The sequence below is a fragment of the Pantherophis guttatus genome, chromosome 3 (assembly GCF_059756535.1).
Source record: "Pantherophis guttatus breed Tessera chromosome 3, ASM5975653v1, whole genome shotgun sequence".
NCBI classification, from domain to species: Eukaryota; Metazoa; Chordata; class Lepidosauria; order Squamata; family Colubridae; genus Pantherophis; species Pantherophis guttatus.
In genome coordinates, this window is record NC_142065.1 from 49,254,561 (window position 1) to 49,277,090 (window position 22,530).

The 22,530-nt window shown below is 41.1% G+C and overlaps 1 protein-coding gene and 1 long non-coding RNA gene across 17 annotated transcripts in view; one reads left to right on the plus strand and one right to left on the minus strand.

Annotated features, from left to right (window-relative positions):
- The window catches only part of FOXP4 (forkhead box P4), a 170,957-nt gene that overhangs the window by 118,816 nt on the left and 29,611 nt on the right, over positions 1–22,530 (minus strand). For 3 of the 16 annotated variants that reach the window (XM_087889537.1, XM_034414569.3, XM_087889533.1), the window contains exon 1: positions 6,503–6,649. The exons of the other annotated variants lie outside the window; for them this stretch is intronic. The gene's annotated coding sequence lies outside the window, so the exon portion shown is untranslated. Of the gene's footprint in view, positions 1–6,502; positions 6,650–22,530 lie in introns of those variants that run through there. 16 annotated transcript variants of the gene reach the window in all.
- Positions 6,714–22,530, plus strand: part of LOC117663946 (uncharacterized) — a 54,823-nt gene continuing 39,006 nt past the window's right edge. The window contains exons 1-2 of the long non-coding RNA XR_004590883.3: positions 6,714–6,960; positions 11,959–12,105. This is a non-coding gene — a long non-coding RNA (uncharacterized LOC117663946). The remainder of the gene's footprint in view (positions 6,961–11,958; positions 12,106–22,530) is intronic.

The window sequence follows — 22,530 nt, forward strand, 5'->3', positions numbered from 1 at the left end:
GAATGACATTAATTCCCATGTGGAGTTGTCGATTCCCTCCTGTAGCCCCTCACACTATCAAGTACACACCAAGTGACACAGAATGACATACTTGTACCAGGGAATTCAAGGACAAAACGTTACCCTGACTTGGTTTTAGGGGAAAATATACATTTCTAGTTAACAATATTATGCTAGATAAAGAATAAGATGAAATCAAATAAAAAAATCTTGGAACACAGAAGTTACAAAGTTATCAAAAAAGATAGCAAACATTTTGAAAACAAAATGCAAACCAAACTTGAATTTTAGCATCATATGTTAACTCGACATGTTGCATAATCATATACTGAATTCAGAAGAAACTACCCTCCATGGTGTAAATCCAACTGTCAGAAAGAAAACTTGTTCTATCATTTCCCTTTACCTAGCAGTAAACATGACAAATATTGTTTTAAGATTTATATACATTTATATATTTCTACTAAGCCTTTTTGTTCCTTTCCCTCAGTTTTTTTTTAAATAGACATTTTATTTGAAATACTTCTCTTTTTTTTCTAACATTCATTACTACATGAATATTCACAGAATTCTATTATCTCTCATACAAGGAAGAGTATATCTTCCAAGGGATGACTTGTTGCAATTCAGATATATTTTACAACAAAATGCACTGTTGTTTACATTTCCCATGACTAGATTTAAGGCTATACTTGAATGAGGATATATGTAATGGACAGATCCACATGAAAGACAATCAAGTTATCAGTTCTGTTAGCCATTCATTATTGGTTTAGCATAGGATTCAAGGAAGGGAAAGGAAAGCCGTAGAATCATCAATTATATCAAGTCTTGTTCTTTTAATGCATTTCTTTCATTTACAATATAATAATAAATCCAAGGAAGTCTACAAAATAAATTCAATTAAAAATTATTGTCTTTCACTCTCTATGCAAAATATCGACATGACTTGTGTATGAGCATAGATCATTCTAAGCATCTTTTACATACAAAAATGGATATAATTGAGAGAATTACAAAGATTGTTATGAGATGGGGATGGCATTTTCTTAATACATCCAATGTAGGCATTAGCTAAACTTATGTTTTAAAAACAAAATGGGAGGGGGGAGCTGGAGCCTTGTCATGCCCACAAAGATGGCTGCCTGTGCCTTGATTTTGAAGCTAAGCAGGCTTAGGCTTAGTTAATACATGGATAGGAAAGCAAGTAAAGATGAAAAGAGTTGAAATAAGGCAGAGGCAACCCATTTCTATATTTTGGCCAAGAAAACAATATCAACATTTCCATGAAGTTAACAGGAACCAAGCTGGATGTAAATACACAGACATGGTTATGGGTATATAAAAGCGCCTGGTGGCGCAGCAGACTAAAAGCATTGTGATTAACACCAGCTATCTGCAATTACTGTAAGTTCGAATCTCCCCAGGCTCAAGGTTGACTCAGCCTTCCATCCTTTCTAAGGTAGGTAAATTGAGGACCCAGTTTGTGGGGGCAATAAGCTGACTTTGTATAAATATACAAAAGTATGAAGGCTATTGCTTAACGCATTGTAAGCTGCCCTGAGTCTCCGGAGAAGGGCGGCATATAAATCAAATTAAAATTTAAAAAAAAATTAAATTAAAAATATGGGTATGGGTAATGCATCAAATTTTCTTCTCTAGCTGCTTATTAATTCTGCTTATGCCTGGCTGAAGATTACAATCATGGCAGACCCAGAAGGAAAATATAAGGTTGAAAAATCATACCACAAATGTCATTGGGCCATGCCTTTTTTCTATAAACTCTGAAAGGAACAGCACATGGTCAACATGTAGAAGGTCCCTGATTCAATATCTGGCATCTCATTTTTTTTTAATGATAAAAGAGGATAAGTAGCAATTCAACTGAAAGATGTCTGCTGGTATTGCCAATAATGGGAAATACAGAATGAAATCGATAAACAGTACAATTTTGATTAAAATATAAAGAAAGACTTTCAACATGGTAACCACTTCTCTCTGGTGTGAAATTAGCATGAAACAATAACCATAATATAGAAGATGTCCATTAAAAGAAAAGTGTTCTAAAGTACAGCACCTCATGCACCAAAAATAGATTTTCAGTTACTTTAAATTACTATGTATTAAAAAGAAAACTGCATGATATATCTATGATCCCAAGACATAGGTACTTGCATGAAAACAATGCGTTTTCAGCCAATGTGGAAATTAATTTGAGCACCAGCAGTCACTATTAACCATTATTTTGGACTTAGATGGTAGCTAAACATTCCTTGGCCTGAAGAACAACTAGTTTTGCCAAGAACATTCCAGACTCAGCTTAGCTTGCTCCATTTGCCTATACCTTGCTGAATTGGTATGCAAGTTGTAGAGTTTTACTGAAATCGGGTTTTACCCCTTGTTTGCAAAGCTAACAGCTAACCCTACACATTTCATCTTTTTTATTCATGCACATTTGCTTTTTTTCTCTTCCTTTCTAGACTTTTTTCCATTTATTACTTTCAATTGTCAAACATCTGTGCATTTGACCATTTTTGTCAAGCATATGTATTTTGTGAGAAAACCAATTTTCAAGTAAAGAGAAAAAGTACTGAAGCAAGTGAGACCATATACTACAAAGCATTTAAGAAAAAAAAAAAGCTGTTTACAGATTTAGAAACATATGTCAGATAGTTAACCCTCTACTGACAAACACCAGGAACACCAGGGGAAAAAAATATAGCTAGAAAAAGAGGAGGAAAGAACAGGTTTATTCTTGTTTTTCTAGTTTGTTAAGAACCATTTATCACACAACCATGGAAGTAGATCTAGACCCAGAACAATCATAAAACAACCCTAACGAAGTTGCTTTTTAAAGAGGCCATATTAGCAAAAGGCTGGAAATTATAACTAAAAAAGTCATATTCCCAGTATTATTATGTAACATATAATGACTGGGAGGAATCAGTTTACCAGAAGCTATTTTTCAATAATGTGTTTTGATTTTATTTGCCAAATTTGTTTGCTGCCCATCTCATGGTTCTAGGCAATTCTGAGCAGCTTATAACAGTTTTTATAAGTATATTTATAATTATAATATATAATGTATGCCATGTCTAAGAAATCAAAGGTTCATTTTACATACCATGGTGTATTTCTGAAGATATAAGATATGAAGTTTTATAAGCACGGGCTTTAATTGTTTGCTTCAATTCCTTATTTATGCACTATATAGTAATTCAAGGGTCCCCAATCCCCAGTCTGTGGATCGGCACTGATCCACCGCATGCCAGAAACCTGGTCGCACAAACTAGCAAAAGAGTGCAGGCAGTACATGAAACTACGCCCCCTCTGGTCCAAGGAAAAACCTCCTTCCATGGAACCAGTCCCTGATGCCCAAAAGGTTTGGGGGGGGGGGCATTGTACTAGTTCATAGTATATGGGCAGAAGGATACAAATATTTCACTAAGAAAAGAAAAAGAGAACTATCCTTTCTGATGTTAGTAGCACTTTAAAATGCCTTGATAAGACCATACTTGGAATATTGCATCTAGTTTTGGTTGCCACAATATAAAAAAGATGTTGAGATTCTAGAAAGACTGCAGAGAAGAGCAACACGATGATTAGGGGACTGGAGGCTAAAACATATGAAGAATGGTTGCAAGAACCGGGTATGTCTAGTTTAATGAAAAGAAGGACTAGGGGTGACATGGTAGCAATGTTCCAATATTTGAAGGACTGCCACAAAGAAGAGGGAGTCAAGCTATTCTCCAAAGCATCTGAGGGCAGGACAAGAAGCAATGGATGGAAACGAATCACAGACAGAACTGTTGTGGTCCACCAGCAGCCTGCGGAGCTGGCAGTGGAGTCTGACAGTGAGGAGGCTGGGGAGGAACATGGGCCAGTCCTGGAGTCTGGGGAAGGTCCCGACGAGGGCTCTGCGTCAGAGGCAGAGATGGGGCCAGGGCCATCTAGAAGTGATGCGCGGACTCTGGAGCCCCCAGAGTCAGACAGCAGAGAGGCAGAGGAACAGGAGGAACCTGTTCCTAGTGCACGCATGAGCACAGTTGCCAGAAGGCAAGAGCAGCTACAGCAAAAGGGACGACTCAGGATTAAGGCCAGGAGATGATTGGCTCCTCCCATAAGGTTTAAAAGAGAAACAGAGGCACTTGGGCCTTTTGCAGGAAAGCAATGTTAACTCTGTTTCCAGTCAGCATCTCATTTGTTTCTGAACATCGTGGGGCTTTGCCAAGTAAGGCCTCTGGCAGGGTATCAAAGAAGATAAAGGTTGGTGATTATCCCGAAGGACTTCTTCCAAAGGATTTGTTTTGCAACTAATTGGGACTCAGCTGGGAATGAATGTAATTTTCAGCTGTTACAATAAAATAGGTTTGTTTGGGACTAACTGTGTATTGTAATGACTCAGTATGCCTAGGTCACAAGAACCCATGCAGAAATAAGGAGAAATTTCCTGGCAGAACAATTACTCCGTGGAACAGCTTGCCTTCAGAAATTGGGGTGCTTGATCACTGTAGGTTTTTAAGAAGATATTGGACAGCCATTTGTCTGAAATGGTATACGGTCTCCTGCTTGAGCAGTAGGTTGGATTGTAAGGAGTAAAGATTCCTTAATTTTTAAGTACCCCAATAGGATATAAATTATTATAAATCAAATTATTTAATAATTTACCCCCTCAATTATATGTTCTGCAAAATGCTCCTTAGCAACTAATCCACAGCAGCTCCATTTTGTTTCATTTGCAAGGAAGCACCATGAAGATACAGAATTTAGCTACAAGGACCCCTTTTGTCTTAATTATATGACCAATGATTAAGCCAAGATCTGTGATTGAAGTATAGTATTCATGGTCACAAAAATATATGTTGTTCTTGTAACTTTGGATCTGTTTGAATGGTGTATCAATATGACCAGTAATGAGAACTGCTACCATGTTTCCCCGAAGACCCTGTCTTATATTTTTTGCATCCCAAAATAAGCGCTTGGCCTTATTTTCAGGGAGATATTATTTTGGGGTGTGTGGAGCAAGACGGGGCTCCTCTTGCCGTCTTACCTGATTTCTAGCTGTGTTTCCCTAACCCTAACCATAGGAAATGGTGGGAATCGGCTGCGCATGCACTTAAATATTTTGGGAAGGGCTTATTTTCAGGGGAGGGCTTATTTTTGAGAAAACACGGTAGATTTAAAAGATGCTAATATTATTTATTTGTTGTAAAAAAAGTCTAACTGGTGCTAGGCATGTAAAAAATACAATGTAAAATGACAATGTTAAATTAACACTAGTAGTTTGCAGGCTCTTTGGAAAAGGTAACTACATAAGCGAATAAAAAGTGTTTGCACGAAAGGAGCAAACACTCATACTACAATGATTAATTGAAGTACTGCAGCTGAATATCTAATTACTGTTCTTTTTAGGTAGAATCAAAATAAATTTATTCAATAACTACCATTCCATTTTACTATCTTTATTTGTTTATTTCAAACACATTTTTATTTGGCTATGAAAAAGGAGCCAGGAGAGAGAAGAAAAAAAGAAAAAAGGCTACTAGAGTAGAGACCCAATACCATATGGCAAATAGGCATATTAATTACTGCTACTTTTTAATTAACAATTGCTTAATCTGAGCAGTAACATTTGCCTTGACATCTTTTGACTCTCTGCTAACCTGTGAAGTGCACATGCCATGCCAAGTCATCAATTAATTTTTATTGACATTTTCTTCCCCTAAACAGGCACAATACCAGGGTTTTCCAATTAACACCTCAGCACTCTCTAATTAGTGCAATTAACAGACTGATGGATGCCTGGAGTTTCCCAGAAGGGAGAGCAGAGATCAGTTGGTTTTGCTATGTGGACAGATCTCCCACTGAGAGCAAGCATACATAGCTGAGGACCCAAATTATCCTCTAGGATTTTAAATGGGAGCAACTACAGGTCTGCATATATGCCTATTCCATAATTTTCATGTATTTCACACACATTTCATCCGAAATATATGAAGACACATTAGTGTAGTCACCAATAATTATGCCATGTCTTTACTAGCATCAGTATATTTAAATTTACAGAACTCTAAGTTGTCATGAATTACTGTTTTTCATAGAAAAATCTATTATAATTATATACTCAAATACATTGCATATATTCTTCTCATGGAGCTCTTGAAGCAGCAAGAATAAATACATGTGCCACATTTCCCTTTTGTTTCTTGTCCCCTTAATCTATGAGTAAAGACTTCCTTTTGTTTATCAAAACTGTTATAGTCAACTAAAAATGTCCTTTTGAAATACTAGTTCTCTTTTCTGAACATTATTTCCTATACCAGGGTGATATCTCAAGTTCTCTACCAGGGTGATATCTCAAGTCTTGCTGCAGTACTTTTCCTGATTTGGTTGAGACGTGCAATGATACCTTACCCAAATTAAGTTAAATGATGGCTACAACTGCCAATACAGCTCTACGTATATTTGTCCCAGTTTTCTTATGCCAGCAAAAATTTATCACCTCATATCCTTGGGCTTCTCCTCTTCTAAATGTCAAGTAAATAATTATCTTGCCAAGTATATACTTGTTACAAGGAGCAACCAGAATCTCCATGTCTTCTGGTCTTTCCCAATGTCCACTTCCAACTGCCACAGAACCTTCGGTCATGAAAAGTTCTGCCTTCACCATGTCTACACATTTGACTCTTAAAGTAATCACAGAAGAGGTAGAACCAAACACATAATCTGTCTTCGTGCCATCTATCACAACCATGGAATTTCAGATGTAGTACTAAGAGGATTTATTGATATAATAGCAAAATTATAAAATATTAAGCAAATGTTTCAAATGTTCCAAAACATCTGCAGAAATCTTAATTTACATGGAAAATAGATGTAAAATGAAAAATCTTTCTTACAGAGATATCAAAGAGACTACAGAATGAATGCTGCTTCAGGAGAAGAGAAAATCTAATTGAGGTATCCATCAGAATGGGTTTTTCTTTCAAGGGTTTTAAGGGGGGGAAGGCACTTATCTCTATCAGAAACAATGAAGTAGGGGTTAATTAGAAGCAATTATCCACTAAATCTAAACCAGAATGTCCAAAAGATAAGTCAATATTCAACACTTGGCCGAAAACTACACATCTAAAACAGGTTCAATATTGTATACTGCATTTATTGATTTTAGGTTTAAATTCGATCTATAGTAGAGTTCCCAGAGCAAGGCTACAGACTAACCCAAAATACTACCACTGATAGGCAGTTACTGTTGCAAATCTTAATAAAATTTCTAGAATCAAAGTTTAATGCTGTATGCGAGGCAACCACAATAAAGATATTACAACCATAGAGAAGTAAGGCAGGGATGGATATATTTTATCTCCCTTGTTTAATCTGTATATTTATGAACAAAATAAATTAGAACCTCCTCCCTCCCCCACAAAAAAACTAACAAACAGACATATTGCAACTTTGTTGTGTGCAGATGACCCACAATTTCTGTCACAAATGTTAATTGGACTTAAATGAGTTCTGAATGCTCTGGCCAATTACTGATCTGAGGAAGCATCTAAAATCAACAAAAGTAAAACTAAAATTCTGATCTTTGCAAAGAGACCCACACACACACCTGGGGGATAAATGGTCATCTGAACAAGAGAATAAATATTCTTTTAAATATTTGGGCATTGTTTTCCATAGCTCAACAAACACAGTGAACACCAGAATTATGTCATATCAAATGCTCAAAAAACAGTAGCCACAATTTAATCTTTTTACTTCATCAGATGAATAGCCTATCCTAGCAATGCTGAAAGTTCAAACACAACTACTTTTTAGTCCCAGGTAGGACTTTATACTTCTTTACTCCTCTTGAAAGGATCCAATCTAAATTCCTAAGGGCCATACTCAAGGAAACAACTTGTGTTTCTATTATTATATGAAGGAGGGAGTCCGGGCTATCTAAAGACAAAACAGGTGCACGGACCTGTATCAAAGCACTTTAGATGAAGTTACTGTTCTTTCTCACAGGTTTGAGTTCTTTCTTTATTGAAGATAATTACGAATTTTGAAGACAATTATGAATCTCCCTGCAGCCTCCTGGGGGCGAAAATGGACCATGGGGGAGGGCCGCACTGCACCCCCCCCCCGCACACCCTGTTTGGGGCCTAGGAGGCCTCCCTGCAGCCTCCTGAGAGCAAAAACGGGGCTCGGGGGGACTCCTGGAAGGGGCGAGGTGGGGCGGGACAGGGCCAGCCAGCAATGTAACTACCAGTTCTCCCAAACCGGCTGAATCCCACCACTGGTTACAAGCATGTACTCAACAAAGGTAAACAATATAGCAAAGGCCTAGAAGCACAACAGGACCAGTCTGCTTTACCTATGTTTTTCTTAGCAGTCAAGTTGCATCTTACAAATCAGCAAGATACTTAGACAACATAACTGTTCTAAATATCCCAAAACACTAACTTTAAACACTTCCCCCACAGCAGTTTTGGAGGACAGATACAACTAAGTCGTACAGGAGCTGAGACTCTGCACCTGTGAACAAGGAGTTGTTGAAACTACACTTCATGTCCCATTATACTGTACCTTCTATAAGGACTCAGGGACATGCCTTATAATTCTTTATCTGTAAAATGCTTAGAAATTTATGGGTTTTTTTTATGTAGAGTTATCAGAACATATAATCCCATTTCCTTCATATGGCCATTTTTTTTATTGCCTGTAAAATAAGGCAGACTTTTGACCCTAACAAACCCACCACCAATTATAATATTTTATCTAGTTTTGCTTTTATTTTTAATGTGTTTTTGTTTGCAATTCTGGTCAGTGACAGTAATAAAAAAAATACTCATATTCAAGGCAAGTCAATCCACTCACTAACCTTCTGCCCCATGTCTCCATTAACATGGAATTCAAAATACAGAACATTCCCCCCTCCTACCTATTTCAGAGGTTTTAATCAATTTGAGCTGAAAAGATAGATATTTCTAAATAGTAAAAATAAGGAGATCACTCTGGAAATTAATTGTGGGGTAGATAAGCTATCTCAATAGCATCCTATTTAGATCCAACAAATTTTGAGGCTATGAATTGAACTGAACAAGGGTATGAATTTTCCCGTCCCATTTTAATCCCTAAAGATAATTTTTAGGGTTTTTTTGTAGCAGAAAAATTGGGTACTTTAGGAGACCCTTCCTCTCCTCCACACATTTTCTTTTAGAAAGAATAAAATAAGATAGTTTTATGCTAAATATTTTGCATGAAAATTGAAATCTAAAGCAATCAATATATTACAGGATTGTATTAGTTTGACACAACCTAAACTATTCATAATAGCAAAATTGCCACCCTATATGCACTTACATGAAAGCAAGCTCCGTCAAACAGTTTGTATCATTTTATTGGAAAAGTACTCATAGCACTACTGTGAAAATTTAATAATTATAAAAATTACTACTACTCTCTATCCTATGTTATGCAATTGAATATTAAATTTAACATAAGCACTTTATCTTAATAAAATAAAACTTTAAAAACATATTTTGCCTAAAATATGTTTTTCTTGACATAGGATATGTCAAGTATTCTTTACATATTATTTTTCTACAATATAGGGAAGAATCTGGGAAAGAATCTATCTGGGTAAGTGATATACATATCCAAATTTCTAGATGTGCATCTCAGGGGTGAAATGCTCCCAGTTCGGACCGGCTCGGGCAAGTAGGTAGTGATGGTGGCGGGCAGTTCAGAGAACCGGTAGCAAAAATCCCTGCCCCTGCCCCCCATGCCCAGCTGAGCCGTGCGATCATCAGAGGCTTTTTTTTTCTTTTAAATGGCTCTGACGATCCAAGCTCTGACCATCCCAGCTGATCGGCAGAGGGTTTTTTAAAATCAGGCAACTCAGCTGGAATTGTCAGAGCCTTTTGAAAGCATTTTTTACATCGTTTTACATGTAAAAAATGGTTTTAAAAGTAAAAAAAAATGGCCATGCCCACCCAGTCACATTATCCCCCCCACCAAGCCACGCCCACAGAATCGGTAGTAACAAATTTTACATTTCACCACTGGTGCATCTCCTACACTTTTGTACCATCTTAACTGAAAGATGAGGGTAAATAAACTCTTTAACTACTGGCGATAAACCGGGCAAGTGTTTGGTCCTGGTTAGAAGCAGAAAAATTATCTTGTCTATGTGAATTTAGAGTGCTGTCTTATTTTAACCTATCATCTTAAATTCACATTTAGTCTCCAACTCTGCAGCATCAGGCTGTTCTGTATATTTTAATTCATTTGTCCAATACTTTTAGGCTCCAGGTAGAAAACAGTGTTTGCAATTGACACTAGATACAAAATTGTGTTTATCCCTCCAAGTACAAGAAAGTGTTCTTCCAATGCTCAAATGGTATGGATGGTATCTCCAGATGTTGTCAAACGGTAGAGATGTTTCCAGATGTTGTCAAATCAAACCCAATGGCACTGGATAGGGTTTATAGAAGTTGCATCACATGATATTCAAAAAATTCCTGATTGCCTACTTGTATGCTAAGAGAAAGACTTTTACAATAAATATATTTATGCATCTGTTCATTTATTCCATTTATATCCCAGCATATTCAGCAAGAGACTCAATAGTTTACAGAAAATAACACTTAACATTCTTAAAACAGCCACAGCAAAATTAAGAAATACTATATATCAGACACTGTTGTCTTTAGTTGGGTATAAGAACACCACAAAATACTATGTTCACAAATAACACCTTTAGGAAACCCATTTTTCATGTATTTATTTTAAATAGTTTATTTTTTCTAATATCTAATATTACACTGAGTAATACTAATTCGTCACAGAAATTTAGATAAAGCAACTGTAAATTTTCTTTATACCTTTGGGTATGAAGATACTGAAAATACTAAAGATAAGTTAATAAAAATTTTAAGCAAATAGAACTGTATACTTTCTCTCTGTACAATAGGCAAGGATAAATGTGTATGCTGCTATAGTAAAATTCAAGGCCATAGTCATCCATGCCCAAACACAAAATGCAATGTATGTGTAGCATAATGTTCATTCTTATTCTACAGACACCTTTGAAATGATGTCTCACTTGATACTGATTTCAAGGCTAACAAAAACTCATACTTCATGCAGGAGAAAAAAGATCTTATGACTTTATTACCTTCATGGAAACACCTCAGACTATTTCTACTTGGTGTCTAAAATAACCAACAGTTTTCAAGAATGTATTTTCCAGACATATAAATGATAAAAATCTCCTGGAAAAGACATTCAGGTATCTTTATTTCTACAGTCCTAGCTTTTAAATGAAGAGAAATTAACCATTTTGTTCACAGGTATAAGCACCAAAATGACTTTAAAAAGCAGTTCTTTAATCATAAAATGATTTGGAGAAGAAGAACCTGAGATTGTTCCATATGGCTTTTTACCCTTTAATTAACACACAAACACAGAAAATGTAGAAGGGGATTAGAAAATAAAATCTGCAAGAGCTAAAATGAATTTAAAGCATTACAGTAAATTAGAAAAGATTTAAGGAAGAAGGATTGGCTTAGTCAAGGCTCCCTTTTAATGGGATCACCACTAGGTATGCTTTCATCTAGTACTAATTTTTATTTCTCACATTTTGGACAACAGTCACCCTTGAGCTTCCCCATATAATAATATGGCAGTGAAGCGTGCCCATGGATGTGCGTGTTCGCGTGCACACACATACACTCTTCCAGTACATGACAAATGCTCCTATGCTTCTTCCCTCCCTGGACTTTTATTTAGAGCACTGATTTTAAGTCTTCAGTATGGTATACGATGCCGTATTTAGAATGGGCATTGTTCTTACCTGATACGCCCTTTCTCTGATAGGGGGGAATGGCAGTCAGGCATGGGTTAACCCTGTCTGTCAACCATTAGGACCAAGTCTGTTGATTTCCTAAGTCCCGCCTCTTCCTGTAGCTCTTCAGTTTTTCGGCGAGGACGGTGATGCAGACTGACGTGTCTATAAGAAGCAAAGAAAATTAGAAGCCTCCCGCCCCGATAGCTCCCCGGACCAGCCAGAACAGGGTGGGGCTGACCACCCTGTTCAGAGAAAGGGCATATCAGGTAAGAACAAAGCCTATTCTCCTACTTGGTGGGAACGGCAGTCAGGCATGGGACATACCAAAGCCCGTTATCCTATAGGGAGGGAGAAGGCCAGATCCATGAATCTCCTCCTTGCAGCACTCTCCTGCCGAAGGCAGCATCCGCCAAAGCGTAGGAGTCCAAACAATAATGTTGGATAAACAGTGTCGGGGAGGCCCAAGTGGCCGCTCGGCAAACTTCCTCCAAGGAGGCCTGCATGGATCAGGCCGCAGAAGTGGCCGCACTCCTGGTAGAGTGAGCTGTGCTGTTCCGAGGAACAGGCAAGGCCTGAACCTCATAGGCAGTGGAGATGGTGGCCCTGAACCACTGCCCCAAGGCTGTAGCCATTAGTTTGGAACCCATGGATGCCGGTTGAAATGAAATGAACAGGGCTTCCGTCCGTCGGAAGGAGGATGTACGGGAAATATATACTTTTAGAGCTCTGCGGATGTCCAGTATATGCCAGACTCTCTCTAGCCGATGAGTATGAGAGGGGCAGAAATTGGGTAGCATGAGCTCGTGACCTGTGAAAGGTGGAGTTGACCTAGGATCTAACCGTAATATGACTCTGTTGGTGTGGAAGATGCAGAGGTTGTGATGAACAGATAATGCAGCCATCTCCGAGATACAGCGGGTGGAAGTGACGGCGACAAGGAAGGCCACTTTAAAAGAGAGAAACCTGAGATTGACATCACGCAAGGGCTCAAAGGGAGCCTTAGTCAGGGCAGACAATACCTTGTTAAGGTCCCATGTTGGAAACCGGTGGACCACCGGTGGACAAAGATTAGTAGCACCCCTCAAAAAATTCCGAATTAGTGGATCCTTGGAAATGGAATCCGAACCACACGTCAATACAGAAGAAATGGCTGCTACTTGCCGTCTAAGTGTGTTGGGGGCAAGGCCCCTCTCAAAGCCGTCCTGTAAAAAATCTAAAATTTGTGTTATGGAAACTGATGTAGGATTTAGCTTGTGTCTCTTGCACTAGGAGGAGAAGGACTTCCACATTGCCTCATAAATGCAGATAGTGGATGCCCGGCGGGAAGCCTGAATGGTGGGAATGACCCTGGCAGAGACCTGGGCACTGATCAGGAGATGCCGCTCAATCTCCAGGTGGTTAGCTGGTACCACTGTGGTTCCAGGTGGACCAATGGCCTGATCTGTCCCCGTCCACACACACACACAAACACAGCCAGCCGAGGGTTAAGGAATCACTTGGCACACACCCAGGTCTTTATCTCCAACTTGGCAGCGATATACACACCATCTGCCAAGTGCTTTTATTTCCACAGAAACAGAAAGATAATATACTCAGCGTACAAGAGTCCAACAGAAAATAATATTCCTCTCAGCAGTTTCGGACGATGCTTTAGTGACTATCCAAGGTTTATTTTTGTTCGTCACAGGGATCACTGGCCACCACCCTCTATTATATAGTCTCTGGGGTGTGGTCCAGTGACTCAGTTCTAATCCCTAGCACGCCTCCTGAGCTGCTGCAATCGTTTATCACGCCTTTGGAGGCGTGCGTCCAGGAATGACGTCTCTCCCTCACTCTCATCCGAGACACCTGTCTCCCGGCTAATCTCCTCTCCCTCGGCCGGCTCCTGAGACAGTGCCAGAGGGGAGGGGCCTGGAGAGGGAGGCCTGGCTGACTCCTCTTCCTCATGCTCGGAGCTTTCTTCCTCCGATGGGATAGGCTCAGAGGGCGGGGCCACAACATGGCCCCTGAAAAAGGGAAATCCTGTTGTCGGGAATCCGCCAAGGCCGAGCCACTGAAAGAGACACCAAGGCCACAAACCAAGGCCACCGAGGCCAATGAGGAGCTAGGAGAATGAGTTCCGCTCTCTCCTCTAGGAGCTTCCTGATGACTCTGGAGATCAACGGCAGGGGAGGGAAGGCATAAAGCAGAAGACCAGGAGGCCAAGGGCTGCATAAGTCCACAGGATAGACTGAAGGGATTGCATTTTGAACCGGCGATAAATGATGTACCGGTTTAAGAATTTCAGATCAAGAATAGCCCTCCAGCCACCCGAGGCCTTCTATACTAGAAATAAGTGGGAATAGAACCCCTGCCCATGTTGTTCCCATGGAACCAGCTGTATGGCCTTGATTTTCAAAAGGTATTGTATGGCTGATTCCAACTGTACACGTTTGGTCCTGTACTGGGAGATAGGGCAGCGAACAAACAACCTCGGGGGAGTGGAGCGAAATTCAAGAGAGAGACCGGATCTGATTGTTTCCCTGACCCAAGCATCTGAGATGGTAGAGTCCCATTGACTGGCATAGAATGCCAAACGTCCCCCAATGTGGGAGGTGGGAGGCGGGTCATCGAGACCTCCGGAAGGGACGGCTTCTCCCGCCCCGAAAGGGCCTCTTGGAAGGGAATCTGGAACCTTATCTAACCTGGGTATCCTGATGCTGACCACCTCTGGATGGAAAGGAATATTGAGAGCATTGCTGGTAATACTGGACTGAGGCCGAAAATAACCCTGCTGTCTAAATTTGGCCCGTCTGGAAAGAGATGGTAAGATCTTACGGCGATCCTTGGTTTCCACCAGGAGTGGTTCCACTGGGGCCCAAAACAATTTGTCACCTAAGTAGGGAGATGAAGCAAGTCGCCATTTGTTTCTGGTGTTGGCCTGCCAATGTCGGAGCCATAGAAGACTTCTTGAGGTGACCGATGGATTTAGCAGCAAACCTGGCAGCGTTGAGTGTAGCGTCCGCCGAGAATTCCACTGCAGCCAGTATTTTGTTGATATCTTGATGGGATCTCAAATCAGTGGAAGGAATTCTTTCTTGTAATTGCTTCAGCCAGAGGATGGATGCTCTATTGAAAAATGAGGCCGCAGAGGCAGCCCGAACTGACCAGGTGGTCACCTGGTGTCCTTTGATGAGAGCTCTCTCTGCTCTCTTGTCCTCCGGACATAAGGATTCCTCCAGAGCCCAGTCAGATGTGAGTAAGAAGAAAGTGCAACAACTGGTGCGTCCACTGTGGGAACCTGTAAAAGGTTAGAGAAATCCGAAGCCATATTATAAAGGCGCTTGTCTTGGCCGTTAGAGAGGGGACCAGAGCTGGGAAAGGCCCATTGTCTCTGAACTACATCTGAAAATAATTTAGGTGCGGGAACGGTTTCTGTCTGTGCCATAGATTCCACAAATAAGGAGGAAGTGGGATCAACAGCCGTTGAGACCGAATCTGACACTGAAGAAGAGCATCTCAACCGTGTAGTAGTTTGAGCCTTGAATAACACAGAATGGAACAACTGAGGTCTAAAAAGGCAGACAAATGAAGATTGGTCAGACTCAAGGCCCTCATCCTCGGAAAGGTCCAGATCGAGGGGAATCTCCTCGTCAGATAGAGAAGCTTGACTGGCAGAACCTGGGGAATCAGCCAGCCCATGCTCCCCAGTTGACTCCTCTAGATGGTGAGATCTCTGAGACTGACTGAGGTGGCTGACATACTCTGACACCTCCAAAGATGCCCTATGCTAAAGGCCTTGGGCAATGCCCTGTCGGACGGCTTCTGATATCAAATTTGCCATGGCAGGAGGGATTTGTTGATCCTGCTGCTCAGCCTGGCTGAGCCCAGTGGCCGTGGGCGTAAAAGTAGGATTGACCAGCCGGCAAATCAGGGGGTTTCACACTGGGTCTAGACTCAAATAACAAAGCCGCATCAGTGGGCAGATCAGTTACATCAGGAGACAAAGAAGGTGTAGACTGACCCTGAATGGCTGGAGGCAGCCCTGGAGGGGAAGACCGAGCTTTCTTATCAGCCACCAGTTGTGCCTTTTGTATGGCCTGTTCGATGGCCTTATGACGTCTCTCTTCGTCCTTGGACGCCTTAGAGGCTCTAGTATGAGGAGTGGTTTTGTGCACCTTTGCCCTTTTACTGTGGTGCTGAGAACCTGAAGTGCCCTCCCCTGGATTACTGTCATGGTGCTTCTTCCTTTTGGAAGCATCCACGCAGAATCGTTTAGAAGGAATGGCATCCGCCATTTTGATCGCCCACGTGCGCTAGCGGCTAGGTCAAAAAAAGAAAACTCCCAACTGTGTGGTCTCTGCAGGTGGATCCCCAACCCGCTACTCACTGCACTGCTCTGTACCGCAGACTTCCAAAAGCCTCAGCCAATTCCAGGTGAAACGTGGGGGGAGAAATATGAGCCACTAACCAAAGCACCGATTGCTAGCCCTCTGGCATAAGCACGATTAATCCAGGTGCGGAATGAGGCTTCGCACCAACTTGCTGCTGAGCAAATGCTCTAAAACGCAGCAACACCTCACCTGCTGTCGATGTCCTGCAAGCGGGATCCTCTGGGCCAGTGCATTGGGGCAAGCCCATAAGCGTTGCCCAGCGGAACTGCCAGCCAGCAGTCTGCTGCCACCACATGGCCCACAGCAGAATCAGGCAAACGCCCTTCTCGCTGGCAGAGAAAAAAGGCTCCTCCAATGTTAGGGAACTTAAAATCAAATCAAATTCAACAAGTTTTAAAACAAATGCTGGAGCTAAGAGAGACACGTCTGTCCAGGCCAGACCGAGTCAAAAAACTGGAGAGCTACAGGAAGAGGTGGGATTTAGGAAATCAGCAGACTCAGTCCTAATGGTTGACAGACAGGGTTAACCCATGCCTGACTGCCGTTCCCATTGTGTAGGAGAATTCATCCATTTCTAAATTTGCTTGTGTGTCAAAATCCTTAAATCTGAATATAAACTGTATGATTACACAATGGTAAAATTGTACAGCTAATGATAGAAGCTAGAGGCAACAGAGTAATTACATGGACTTAGACTTCATACAGAATACAGAATGCAGAATAACAGAGATGGAAGGGACGCTGAAGGTCTTCTAGTCCAACCCCCTGTTCCTTTTATATTAAAGAATAAGAATTATGAAGTGGTCTGCATTGTACAATTATGAAGTGGTCTGCATTGTACAATCTATATAAGTTGAAAGTCTGTTCACAGAGATAAAAGAATTGGCTAGTTAAAATTAGATTTACATAGTAGAGTATATACATTAACAGAAAATAAAAAACAAAGAAAATATTTGGCTATTGTATCTGAAGAGAGAGAAGAAACAGACTCTCTTTAATTTAACTCAGAAGTATTTTCCCTGCATCTCCAACCATTTGAATTAAAAGTATGTCACATCAGTAGCAGCTCTGTCCAGCTAGCAATTATCAACAATTAGTCCCTCTAAAACATATGTCTTTCAAGGACGCTTTCCTTGGGAATTATTTGTAGTCAAGGCCCTCCATTTCATGCTCAGCCTGATATATCTAAAGTGGAAAAATCCCTTTCTGATAAACTAGTCTTTCATAATCGTGCATTTTCCAAATATGCTGAAATTATTTTATTTTTATTTTAAATAAAAGTATGTTAGAGAAAACAGAAGATGATGTTGACCTGGATAGGTAAATGGCTCCCACGTAGCTTTCTCTAGTAAGAGTAAAAAGTCATTTAGCGTTCAAAACAACTAGAAACATAGGGAACCTATAGCCTTTCAGATCTTGAACTACAACTCCCAGCAGCCTCATTCAACCAATTCAGAAGTGAGCAGCTAGGAGAATTCTATAATGTCAAGATAAAAAAACAAACAAACCACAAACCCTTTCCTAAATCCAGCATCAAGTAAAGATATGATATTTTTAGAAATCTTGTATATGAAAACCTACAGGTTAGATTAGGAAATCCTTTTCCCTACAGAAAAGCAAAGTGGCTGGGTAAGGCAACTGGCCTGTTTTTGCTGCCTACAGCAACTGAAAAGGTGCCAGGGGTTGGCATTCTGGTTTCACCCACTGCTTGCTTTCTGCTGAGCTCTTGAAAAGATTAAAAAAGAGCCCCACTCCATCTCATTAAGAAAGTAAACACAAGAGCCATCTAAGTGTCTAATTAAGCTTCTAATTAGTCCCTGCTTGTTACTAATGCAAATTAGATTACGCCGCTTAACTACAGCATGTCCACAACACCCTTGTTAATTGCGGCCTTTTGAAATTAAATTACTCCCTAATTAGCATATCAAAGCCATTGATTCGAAGCCAGGAAAGATGAGGGCAGAAGGAAGCTGAACGCCAAGTTTTGTTAATCAGGGATGACTAATTAAATAGTGACGTTGCACACATAGGGCTCTTGCCTCACTGTTTAGCAGAAACAGGAAACCATACATATTTGCTGCTAGGAAGCAGCCTGAGACAAAAATGGTCAAGTCTCCTCACTGTGTCCATCTGCAAGGATATAAGAAAGAGAAGAAAAGCTACTGATTCTTAATGTAATCTCCTAGCTAGGATGGTACAGATACAGCACCCTTGAATGTGTACCGTAAATGGAGAAATTCCAAGAGTTTTACTTGTATGTAAACTGCTTCTAGATTCTCATATTTTCTGATACTTCAGTCATACTTGCTATCGTGCATCAGCACAGAGTTATAAAAGAAAGCAAAGACAACCCAGTTTTCAATGAAAAGTATTCAACAAGGAGATATAGTAAATCAGATCTCTTGTTCCTATATGAATAGGAAAATTTCCTATATAAGCATAGAATGGAAAAGGCTGGAGAATCTTTAACAAAGTTCAGACAAATCTTTACCTTATTTCCATCAGGTTTGAAAACTTTTTTAATGTACACCAAATTGTATTTAATAACAGAATTTAAACTACCTAACTTACAATAATGTACAGACCATAGTATGAACAAATATCCACATTTTACTTAAATATACCAAAGCATTCTAAAAAATAAAAGACTTGAAGGACTTTAAATACTAATTATGTGTTTAATAGTTTATGGACCTCAGTTACTTTCATTGGATAATGGATGTGTTACCCTTAACTACTAAAAAGAACTTTCATAACCTGATAGGAACCTTAAACAGATGAGCTATTTCTACTTTATTGCGAAACTACATTGAAAGTATCATTTTCCCCTCCCTCTCTTTTACAGCCTGAGAAACTAGGGAGGGTTTTTTCTGAGCCTCTTGGTCTGCCTATTCTCTAACTGCAGGCTATGCTGTATCTAGTTGCAAGTTATGCTATCTCTTATTTAACCATTCCCTTGGCAGCATCTTTTTGCTCAGTTTCTCAAGGTCTTTTTCATATACCATTACAGAAGATTACAATTTCATCAAAGGATGAGAATGACAGTAATTAGGAACACATTATCATCAGAAGCAAAATTAACACAAAGTAGGCCATTCCCCTACACCTCGACAACCAATTTCAAACTCTATCCTCCAGGAAGCTTCTACAAACATGAGAAAGCTACTCCAAACCCATAGCTGAAACTCGGTCACCTGGTAATATGGAAATAGTCCATCACCAATCAACAGGAAGAAAAGGAAGCTTGTCATTGTAGATGAGAAAATTCACTGGAATTGTTTCCAGATCTTTTCTACTCATTCATATGGGGACATATGATAGGCAGCATATAACATTTTATGGCTTTGCGAGGAGGTGAAGGATCATGGTTTTCCGAGGAGCTGAGGGAGATGAAGCGCTGGAAAAGACACCTGGAGAGCGGTTGGAGGGCTAGCCTTTCTGAATCTGACCAAACACTAGTGAGGTCTCATATTAAGACCTACCTAGTGGTGAGAAAAAAGGCAAAATTTAATTATTTTTCCACTCTTATCGCTTCTGCAGATAACCGCCCGGCCGCCGTTTAGGGTGACCCGCTCCCTGCTCCATCTGGGAGCACGGGAAGACCCCTTGGAGGGTAGGGCTGAGGATTTTGTGCAGTATCTGCATGACAAAATCGCTCAAATTCAGGAAGGCTTGGACTCTGACTGGGTAGATGCAGGTGGGGTGATGGAGGCATGTCTTGAGAGTGTTTTCTGGGAGGAGTTTGACCCAGTGAGCCCCGAAGACATGGACAGGATTCTGGGTAGACTCAGAGCGGCCACATGTTTATTGGACCCGTGTCCCTCCTGGCTGGTTCTGGCTTCCCGGGAGGTTACATGAGGCTGGCTCCAGAGGATTATCAATGCTTCTTTGAGAGAGGGTTGCTTTCCCGCCACCTTGAAAGAGACGGTGGTGAGGCCCTTCCTCAAGAAGCCCTCCCTGGACCCGGCTGTTTTAGCAAATTACCGTCCAGTCTCCAACCTCCGCTTTGTGGCGAAGGTTGTTGAGAGTGTGGTGGCGCGACAGTTCCCCCAGTACCTGGATGAAGTGATCTATCTTGATCCGTTCCAGTCGGGTTTCAGACCTAGGTACAGCACAGAAATGGCATTGGTCGCATTGGTTGATGATCTCTGGAGGGCTCGGGACAGGGGTTGTTCCTTGGTCCTGGTCCTATTAGATCTCTCAGCGTCTTTTGATACCATCGACCATGGTATCATGCTGCACCGGTTGGAGGGTTTAGGGGTGGGGGGCACCGTGTTGCGGTGGTTCTCCTCCTTTCTCTCTGACCAGTCGCAGTTTGTGTTGACAGGGGGCCAGAGGTTGACCTCAAGGCGCCTTGTGTGTGGGGTGCCACAAGGGTCGGTCCTCTCACCCCTTCTGTTCAACATTTATGTGAAGCCACTGGGTGAGATCATCCGTGGTTTCAGGGTGAAGTTCCATCAGTGCGCTGATGACACTCAGCTGTACATTTCCACCCCAATGATGCCCTTGACGTGATGTCCCGGTGTCTGGAGGCCGTGCGGATCTGGATGGGGAGGAACAGGCTCAAGCTCAACCCTTCCAAGACCGAGTGGCTGTGGCTCCTGGCGTCCCGATATAGTCAGCTGGTGCCATCTCTGACTATTGGGGGCGAGTTGTTGGCCCCCATGGAGAGGGCTCTCAACTTGGGTGTCCTCCTGGATGCACGGCTGTCCTTAGAACAACATGTGATGGTCATGGCCAGGGGGGCCTTCTATCAGGTTCTATCAGGTTCGCCTGATTAGCCAGTTGCGTCCCTTTCTCCTTGCGCATGGTCACTCATGCCCTCGTCACTTCCTGCCTGGACTACTGTAATGCTCTCTACATGGGGCTCCCCTTGAAGAGCACTTGGAGGCTCCAACTGGTCCAGAATGCGGCCGCGTGGGTGATTGTGGGAGCGTCATGGCGCTCCCATGTAACACCTCTCCTGCGCAAGCTGCACTGGCTCCTGGGTGTGATTCAAGGTGTTGGTGACCACCTTTAGAGCACTCCATGGCTTAGGACCTGGATACCTACGAGACCGCCTTCTGCCACCGAGAGCCTCCCACTGGCCAGTATGCTCCCACAGAGAGGAGCTCCTCAGGGTGCCGTCAGTCAAACAATGTCAACTGGCGGCCCCCAGGGGGAGCGCTTTCTCTGTGGGAGCACCTGCCCTCTGGAATGAGCTCCCCCGGATTTACGTACTTTCCACCGGGCCCTCAAGACTTTTTTATTTCAACAAGCTGGACTGGCCTAACTTCTCCAATTGCTTAATTTTAATTTGAATTTTAAAAGGGGTATTTTAATTGTTGGGCCAAAATTGTTTAATATGTTTTTTAAACTGTTCTTAAATTTTTGTATTCTATGTGTTACCTTTGGCTGTTTACTGCCCTGAGTTCTTTGGGAGAAGGGCGGTATATAAATTTAAATAAATAAATAAATAAATGGGACCCACATCTTATTCTAATTAATACTTCCTATTGAAGGCAAAATTTCATAAGAAAAATAAAAATATTTCAAGTAAACTCCTTATTGCAAGATTGGTGCAAGCAAAAGAGGTTGTGGATTTTCAACAATGGTACCAACCAGAGAGCAGAGACTGGGAACAGGAGTCATAAAACCATTGGTGATTAATGAATTTACATGTAATGGACAATGAAAGAATTTTGGGCATAAAAAAGGGAAGAATAACTACATGGAATCCAACTCTTATCTTAAATGTTTTTACACTCATGCAGAAAATATGGATTCCAAGCAAGATAAGCTCAATGTCATGAAGCACATGAGAGGAATGCTATGGATATAATCTACCCAAAAATCAGCAAAGCAAGGCCATAGGTTGTTCCCACTGACCACCAATAGAAATGTGGTTTGGATGGTACTACAGCAAAGTGAGTCCAAAACTGGTTGACTAACCACATTTAAGACAGTCTGTCAATCAGGTTAGCAACCTTATTAATGATCTGAATAAAAGGGTTGACCTGCTGCTTGACAAATGTGAGAGGTCTTGTCAACACTCAGGATGATAAAATAAAATAGAAATCTAATATGGACAAGCTGAAAGATTGGGCTGAGATGAACAAGAAATCCTTCAGTAGGCAGAAATGTAAGGTATCACATTTAGGGAGAAAAATATAGATTGTATATTTAAGATGCAAGGTTCCTGCCTTGGAAGCACTAAATTGGACAAAGACTTGTGTCTGCTCAGTGAAAACAAGCTAAAGATGAGACATGTGAGACAATTCCTAGAACGGCTACTGCACTGAATCAAAGATTGTGAAGTCCTTCTGTCTTTCTACTCTA